This window comes from Papio anubis, chromosome 9 (genome assembly GCF_008728515.1).
Source record: "Papio anubis isolate 15944 chromosome 9, Panubis1.0, whole genome shotgun sequence".
Taxonomy (NCBI): Eukaryota; Metazoa; Chordata; class Mammalia; order Primates; family Cercopithecidae; genus Papio; species Papio anubis.
Window position 1 is genome coordinate 87,683,785 of NC_044984.1, and position 9,203 is coordinate 87,692,987.

At 40.4% G+C, this 9,203-nt stretch overlaps 2 non-coding genes across 2 annotated transcripts; one reads left to right on the forward strand and one right to left on the reverse strand.

Annotated features, from left to right (window-relative positions):
- Window positions 1–1,201: 1,201 nt before the first annotated feature.
- LOC116269070 lies at window positions 1,202–1,305 on the reverse strand. The gene has a single exon (XR_004176388.1). It is a non-coding gene; the product is annotated as a small nucleolar RNA U13 (small nucleolar RNA).
- Window positions 1,306–1,589: 284 nt separating this feature from the next.
- On the forward strand, window positions 1,590–1,669 carry LOC116269050. Its single transcript, XR_004176370.1, has one exon. It is a non-coding gene; the product is annotated as a small nucleolar RNA SNORD74 (small nucleolar RNA).
- Window positions 1,670–9,203: the final 7,534 nt, after the last annotated feature.

A 9,203-nucleotide genomic window follows, 5' to 3' on the forward strand; every position in this document is an offset into this window, starting at 1 on the left:
CTATTTTATGGATATATACAGAAGCCCTTTCTTTTTTCTTTTAACTATAACCCATAACAATTTAGTAAACTCTGTTTTTGTAAATGGAAATTAAACATTTGTAAATGATATCATATTCTTCCTGCCTAACCCCTCAGAATCTGGAAACTCTTAATGAATATTCTTCTTTTCACACCAATATAGTCATTTCCATAGATGCAATTAGGACATATTTGGGACTTAATTTTCCTGGAATTTCACTGAAAACATTGGTTATACAACCAAGAACTTGCCTGGAATGTCATATTTGAAAACGATGCTTATTTACTCGTATATCACCAAGTACTTTTAAGTAACTAAAGTTGTTTTATGGAGTCAAGGCTTACAAAACCATTGGGTGCAGTGGTGCACACCTGTTGTCCCAGCTACTTGGGAGACTGAGGCAGGAGAACTGCTTCAGCCTGGGAGTTCAAGACCAACCTAGGCAGCATAGTGAGACCCCATAGCGAGACCCTGTCTTTAAAATAAATAAATAGGCTGGGCACGGTGGCTCACACCTGTAATCCCAGCACTTTGTGAGGCCAAGACGGGCGGATCACGACATCAGGAGATGGAGACCATCCTGGTTAACACGGTGAAACCCCGTCTCTACTAAAAATACAAAAATAATTAGCCGGGCATAGTGGCGGGCGCCTGTAGTCCCAGCTACTCGGGAGGCTGAGGCAGGAGAATGGCGTGAACCCAGGAGGCGGAGCTTGCAGTGAACAGAGATCGCGCCACGGCACTCCAGCCTGGGCGACTGAGCGAGACTTCGTCTCCAAAAATAAATAAATAAATAAATAAATAAATAAATAAATAATAAAATGCTTATACGACCCTCTTGAAAAAACTGGCCTGGGACCTGGTTTACAGGGTTTCCAGCCTTGCTCTTTTTTCATTGAGTTTTGAGTTTCATGAAGGCATCACAATATATCTTTTTTAAAACAACACATAATTGGAAACTTAACTAATCAAAATGGGCCATCTCTCCTCATTCATACAAATGAATGGAAGAGATCGGAGCCCACACAACTGCCAGGCTCTTTGCAGGGCACTTGGCACATATTCTGCAGGATCTTTAAAATTTTATTTTATTTTATTATTATTTTATTTTACTCCTATTAATTTATTCTTATTTATTTTATTCTTTTTTTTTCTTTTTTAGAGTTTTTTTGAAAGTTCATGTCAGACGAGTAATGTGTCAGCATCATAACAAGGTTTAAGGGAGGTGCAGCTCACACATGAGCATGAAAACCCAATTGTCATGCTTATGAACTACAAAAGGATCACAGGATATTTTTGTAAGTGCCTACCCAACAGATCTCCCCTCCTTCTGTGGTACAGTATGTCCAGTGTTGAACTAGTAGCATTCACATTTCCCCACAAGTGTCGTGAAAGGGGGACTCTCTCCCAAGTTTCCCCAGCAGTAAAACCTGATTGGTCTGAGGTCTGCAGGGTGGTTCTAGTCCTCTTGCCAGTGATTAATTAGATATGACTGTATAACATGGCTGGGAGGTGGGAGCAGAAGAAGAGATTCCGAAAGGAAAGGGTTTATGCTCTTAAAAAGAGCTATGTGATGCCTCTGATGAAGCCTATGTTAGTAGAGACATCTGAGAGTGTAGATGAATGCCAATGGCCCTCATGGAAAGAGAGAGAGATGAGAAAAAGCACATTCTTTTTTTGCATCTACATGTGATGTCTGGAATTACAGCAGCCATTTTGTGATCATGAGAGCAGCTGGCTTGGCTAAGGACAAAATTTGTCACACCAAACATGGCAGAGAAGAAAGAAGATTCTGGATTCTTGGTAACATTTTTGAGCCACTGGACTAACCAAGACTGGAATTGGTCTTCCTTGGGACTTTTTAATAAGTAGGATAGTGAATTTCCACATTGAAGTAAATTTTGAGACGAGTTTTCTGTTTCTTATAGCCAAAACTATCTTACCTGCTACAAATAGTTTATTTAATTTCATCTTTACAACAGTCCTATATCTGTGGACATTCTCATTTTATAGATAAAAATCTGAGATTCAGAAAGTTTTAGTAACATGGCCAGGCACAGTGGCTCACACCTGTAATTCTAGCACTCTGGGAGGCAAAGGTGGGAGGACTGCTTAAGCCCAGGAGTTTGAGACCAGTCTGGGAAAATACTGACACCCCGTCTCTACCAAAAAAAAACAAAAAAACAAAAAATTACCTGGGCATGATGGCACATGCCTGTAGTCCCAGCTACTCAGGAGGCTGAGGTGGGAGGATTGCTTGAGCCCAGGAGGTCAAGGCTGTAGTGAGCTGTGATCGTGCCATGGCACTCCAGCCTATGCAACAGAGCAAGACCCTGTCTCAATAACAATAATAGTGATGGACAGAACAACCACACAGAAGATAAGTAAGGAGAGAGAGGACTTAAACAACATAATAAAGCAACTAGAGCTAATAGACATATACAGAACACTCCACACAACAGCATATTACACATTCTTCTGAAGTGTACGAGACATTTTCCAGAATAGACTATACGTTAGGCCACAAATTAAGTCTCAACACATTTTAAAAGACAGATATTATAGGCCTGGCGCAGAGGCTCACACCTGTAATCCCAGCACTTTGGGACGCCGAGGTGGGCGGATCACCCGAGGTTGGGAGTTCGAGACCAGCCTGACCAACATGGAGAAAACCCGTCTCCACTAAAAATACAAAATTAGCCAGGCATGGTGGTGAATGCCTATAATCCCAGCTACTCGAGAGGCTGAGGCAGGAGAATCGCTTGAACCCGGGAGGTAGAGGTTGCCGTGATCCGAGATCATGCCATTGCACTCCAGCCTGGGCAACAAGAGTGAAACCTCATCTCAAAAAAAAAAAAAAAAAAGACAGATATTATATAAAGCATCTTCTCTAAGCACAATAGGATGAAGTTAGAAATCAGTAACAGAAGTAAAACTGGAAAATTCCCAAGTTTGTGGAAATTCAACAATGCATCAATAATCAAAAGACCAGGTGCAGTGGCTCAAGCCTATAATCCCAGCACTTTGGGAGGCCAAGATAAGTGAATTGCTTGACCCCAGGAGTTCAAGACCAGCCTGGGCAACATAGTGAGACACCACCTCTATTTTTAAAAAATACATAAAATTAAAAATAAATACAGTAAAAAAAAAAAAAAGAAAAAAAGAAAAACCAAATAGATTGAAGACAAAATTGCAACAAAAATTTGAAACTACAGAAGAACAAAAACAAAAACACAACCAACCAAAACTTACAGGACATAGCAAAAGCAGTGCTACAAGAAAAAATTATAGCTACAAATGTTTAAATTTAGAAACAAGAAAGATCTCAAATCAACAACCTAACTTTATAAATAAGAAACTAGAAAAAAAACGGCCAGGCACAGTGGCTCATGCCTGTAATCCCAGCACTTTGGGAGGCCGAGGCGGGCAGATCATGAGGTCAGGAGATCGAGACCATCCTGGCTAACATGGTGAAACTCCGTCTCTACTAAAAATACAAAAAAAACTTAGCCGGGCGAGGTGGCGGGCGCCATAGTCCCAGCTACTCAGGAGGCTGAGGCAGGAGAATGGCGTGAACCCGGGAGGCGGAGCTTGCAGTGAGCCGAGATTGCGCCACTGAACTCCAGCCTGGCGACAGAGCAAGACTCTGTCTCAAAAAAAAAAAAAGAAACTAGAAAAAAAAAGAACAAACTAAACCTAATGCTAGCAGAAGGAAGAGAATAATAAAGATAAGAATAGAGATTATTGAAATAGAAAATAGGAAAACAAAAGGGAAAATTAATAAAAGCGAAAGTTGGCTCTTTGAAAAGATGGACAAAATTGACAAACCTGTAACTAGATGGACTTAAAAAAAGAGAAGACTCAACTTACTAAGATCAAAAATGAAAATGGGGAAATTACTACCAACTCTATGGAAATAAAAAGGATTGTAAGAGAGTACTGTGAACAACTGTATGTCAACAAATAGGATAACCTGGATAAAATGCAAAGATTACGAGAAACACAAAACCCACTAAAACTAAATCTGGAGGAGACAGAAAATATGAATAGACTGATAACTAGTAAGGAGACTGAATCAGTAATCAAACATCTCCCAACAAAGAAAGGTCCTGGACCTGTTGGCTTCACTAGTAAATTCTACCAAACATTTAAACAACTAATACCAATCCTTCTCAAACTTTTCTTTAAAAATTAAAGAGGAGAAAACACTTCCTAAATCATTCTATGAGACCAGCATTACCCTAATACCAAAACCAAAAACACTAGACTACAGATCGATATCCCTTATGAATGTGTGTGCAAAAATCCTCAGCAAAATATTAGCAAACTGAATCTAGCAGCATAGTAGAAAGATTATACCCTATGAGCAAGTAGGATTTATTCCTGGAATGCAGGGGCAGTTCAACATACAAAAATGAATTGGCTGAGCACAGTGGTTCATGCCTGTAATCCCAAAACTTTGGGATACCAAGGCAGGCGAATCACTTGAGCTCTGGCATTCAGCCTGGGCAACATAACAAGATCCTATCTCTACATAAGTTAAAAAATTAGCTGGGCATCGCCGCGCCTGGTGGCTCATGCCTGTAATCCCAGCACTTTGGGAGGCCAAGGAAGGCGGATCACTTGAAGTCAGGAGTTTGAAATCAGCCTGGCCAACATGGTGAAACCCATCTCTACTAAAAATACCAAAAAAAATTAGCCAGGTATGGCCGGGCGTGGTGGCTCACACCTGTAATCCCAGCACTTTGGGAGGCTGAGGTAGGTGGATCACCTGAGGTCATGAGTTCAAGGCCAGCCTGGCCAATATGATGAAACCCCATCCCTACTAAAAATAAAAAAAATTAGCCGGGCATGGTGGCAGGCACCTGTAATCCCTGCTACTTGGGAGGCTGAGGCAGGAGACTCACTTAAACCTGGGAGACAGAGGTTGCAGTGAGCCGAGATCATGCCATTGCACTCTAGCCTGGGCAGCAAGAGTGAAACTCCATCTAAAAAAAAAAAAAATGAGCCAGGTATGGTGGCAGGTGACCGTAATCCCAGACTCAGGAGGCTGAGGCAGAACAACCGCTTGAACCCAGGAGGCAGAGGTTGTAGTGAGCCAAGATCATGGCACTGCACTCCAGCCTGGGCAACAGAGCAAGACTCCGTCTCAAAAAAAAAAAAAAAAAAAAAGCTGGGCATGGTAGCACACAGCTATAGTCCCAGCTGGTCAGTAGGCTGAGGTGGAAAGAACACTTAAGCCTGGGATGTTGAGCCTGTAGTGAGCTATGATTGTGCCACTTCACTCCAATCTGGGCCACACAGTGAGACCCTGTCTCTCAAAAAAAGAGAGAAAAATCAATCAATGTAATATACCCATTAACAGAATGAAAGGGTTAAAGAACTACACGATCATCTCAATTGATGCAGAAAAAGCATTTAACAAAATTCACCACCTTTTCATGATAAAAACACTTAACAAACCAAAAACAGAAAATACTAAAATCCATATATGAAAAATCTATAGCAACCATCATACTCTGTGGTGAAAGTCAAAAAGCTTTTTCCCTAAGATGAGGTAAAAAAAAAAAAAAAAAAAAAAATGCTCATTCTCAGCTGGGTGCAGTGGCTCCTGCCTATAATCCCAGCACTTTGGGAGGCCAAGGCGGGTGGATCACCTGAGGTCAGAAGTTCAAGACCAGCCTGGCCACCATGGTGAAACCCCGTCTCTACTAAAAATACAAAACTTAGCCAGGCATGATAGCATGCACCTGTAATCCCAGCTACTCCAGAGGCTAAGGCAGAAGAATCACTTGAACCCAGGAGGCAGAGGTTGCAGTGAGCCAAGATCATACTACTACACTGTAGCCTGGGTGACAGAGTGAGACTCCATCTCAAAACAAAAACAAAAACAAAAACGAAATGCCCATTCTCTCCACTTCTGTCCAACCTAGTACTAGGGGTTCTAACCAGAGTAATTAGGCAAGAAAAAGAAATAAAAGACATCCAAGTTGGAAAGGAAGAGGTATAAATTATTTCTGTTTGCAGATAATATGATCTTAAGTGTAAAAAAGTTAAAAAGATTCCACACCAGAAAAAAAAAAAAAAACACCCTGTTGAAGCTCATAAATTAATTCAACAAAGTGGCAGGTTAAAAAGTCAACACATAGAAACCAGTTGCATTTCTATACACTAACAATTAACAATCTGAAAAGAAAATTACAAAACAATTTCATTTACAATAGCATCAGAAAAAAAAGTAAACCTGGGAATGAACTTAACCAAGAAGGTGAAAGACATGTACAATGAAAACTACAAAACATTAATGAAAGAAAGTAAAGAAGACATAAGTAAGGCCAGGCGCAGTGGCTCATGCCTATAATCCCTGAACTTTGGGAGGCTGAGACAGGTGGGTCGCCTGAGGTCAGGAGACTGAGATCAGCCTGACCAACATGGTGAAACTCCGTCTCTACTAAATATACAAAAATTAGCTGGGCGTGCTGGTGGGCGCCAGTAATCCCAGCTACTTGAGAGGCTGAGGCAGCAGAATCACTTGAACTGGGGAGACGGAGGTTGCAGTGAGCCGAGATGGTACCACTGCACTCCAGCCCGGGTGACAGAGTGAGACTCCATCTCAAAAAAAAAAAAAGACATAAGTAAATGAAAGCATATCTTAAATTCATGGACTGGAAGACTTAATATTGTTAAGATGTCAATGGTACCCAAAGTGATCCACAAATTCACTGCATTCTCTATCCAAATCCTTGTGAGGTTTTTGCAGAAATAGAAAGTTCCATTCTAAAATTCATATGGAATCTGAAGGGACTCTGAATAGCCAAAACAATTTTGAGGAAAAAAAAAAAAAAGCTGGAGGACTCATACTTCCTGATTTCAAAACATACTACAAAACAACAGTAACCAAAATAGCATAATACTGGCATAAAGACAGACATATACACCAAAGGAATAGAATGGAGAGCCCAGAAATAAACCCTCTCACATACAGCCAAATTATTTTTGACATAGATGCCAATATTATTCAACAGGGAAAGCACAGTCTTTTTAACAAATAGTGCTAGGAAAACTGGATATCCAGATGTGAAAGAATGAAGTTGGACCCTTATCTAACACCATATAAAAAAGTTAACTCAAATTTGATCAAACACCTGAATATAAGACCTAACACTATAAATCTCTTAGAAGAAAGCCAAAAGCTACATGACATTGGATCTGGCAACAACTTTTTTGGATATGACTCCAAAGGCACAGGCAACAAAAGAAAAAAAACAGACAAATTGAACTTCATGAAAATGTTAAATATGTGTGCATCAAAAGACAGTATTAACAGAGCAAAAAGGCAACCCACAGAATGGGAGAAAATATTTGCAAATCATATATCTGATAAGGGATTAATATCTAAAATATATACAGAATTTCCAAAACTTAACAACAACAAACAACCTGATTTAAAAATTGGGCAAAAAGGCTGGGCACGCCTGTAAAGGTGGCTCATGCCTGTAATCCCACCCCTTTGGGAGAGATCACTTGAGGCCAATGGATCACTTAAGCCAGGAGTTCATGACCAGCCTGGGCAACATGGGAAAACCCCATCTCTAAAAAAAATAGGAAAATGAGCCAGGTGTGTTGGTGCATGCCTATAGTCCCAGCTACCTGGGAGGCTGAGGTAGGAGGATCGCTTGAGCCCAGGAGGTAGAGGCTACAATGAGCAGAGATCAAACCACTGCACTCCAGCCTGAGGAACAGAGTGAGACCCTGTCTCAAAAAAAAAAAGAAAGAAAAAAGAGAAAATGATTTGAATAGACATTTCTCCAAAGAACATATACAAATGGCCAATAAGCACAGGAAAAGATGCTCAACAACACTAATCATTAGGGAAATGAAAATCAAAACTACAAGATACCACCACCTCACACCCATTACAATGACTACTATCAAAAAAAATTGAAAATAACAAGTGTTGGTGATGACATGGAGAAACTGGAAGCCTTGTACACTGGTGGTGGGAATGTATTAGGTTGGCACAAAAGTAATTGCAGTTTTGCCACTGAATGTAATGGCAAAAACTGCAATTACTTTTAATAAAATGGTACAGTGACTAAGTAAAACAGTGTGGTGGTTCCCCTAAAAGTAGAATCACTATGTGATCCAGCAATTCCACTTCTGGGTATATACCCAAAAGAATTGAGTGCAGGATCTCAAAGAGATATTTATACAACCATGTCTATAGCAGCAATATTTGCAATAACTAAAACACGACAGTAACCTGGGTGTCTATCAATGGGTTAACAGATAAACAAAATAGGTTATAGCCATAAAATGGAATATTATTCAGCCTTAAAAAAGAATGAAATTCGGGAGGCTGAGGCAGGAGAATGGCGTAAACCTGGGAGGCGGAGCTTGCAGTGAGCTGAGATCCGGCCACTGCACTCCAGCCTGGGCGAGACTCCGTCTCAAAAAAAAAAAAAAAAAAAAAAAGAAATTCTGACATATACCACACCACAGATGAACTTTGAGGACATTATGCTAAGTAAAGTAATCCTGTCACAAAATGACAAATACTGTATAATTCCACTTATATGAGACACTTAGAGTAGTCAAAATCAGAGAGACAAAGTGAAATGGTGATTGCCAGGGACTGGGGAGAGGGAGGAATGGTGAGCTATTCCTTTTTCTTTTTTTTTTTTTTTTTTTAGACAGTGTCTCACTCTGTCACCCAAGCTGGACTGCAATGACTCAATCACGGCTCACTGCAGCCTCAACCTCCTGGCTCAAGCAATCCTCCCACCTTGGCCTCCCAAAGTGCTGGAATTACAAGCATGAGCCACCATGCCCAGAATATTTTTTAATGAGTATAGAGTTTCAGTTTTACAAGATGAAAAGGGTTCTGAAGATGGATGTTGGTGATGGATATACAATATTATGAATGTATTCAATACCACTGAACTGTACAATTTAAAATGGTTACGATGGTAAATTTTGTGTTATGTGTATTTCAATTGAAAAAGTTGAAAAAAAGAAAACTTTCCTTTTTGTGTGTGAGACAGGGTCTCACTCTGCAGCCCAGGCTGGAGCGCAATGGCACGATCTCAGCTGAATGCAAACTCCATCTCCCAGGCTCAAGAGAAAAGAAACATTTCTTAGACCATAGAGCTTAGTGGTTAAGAGAAAACTTTGGTGTCAGC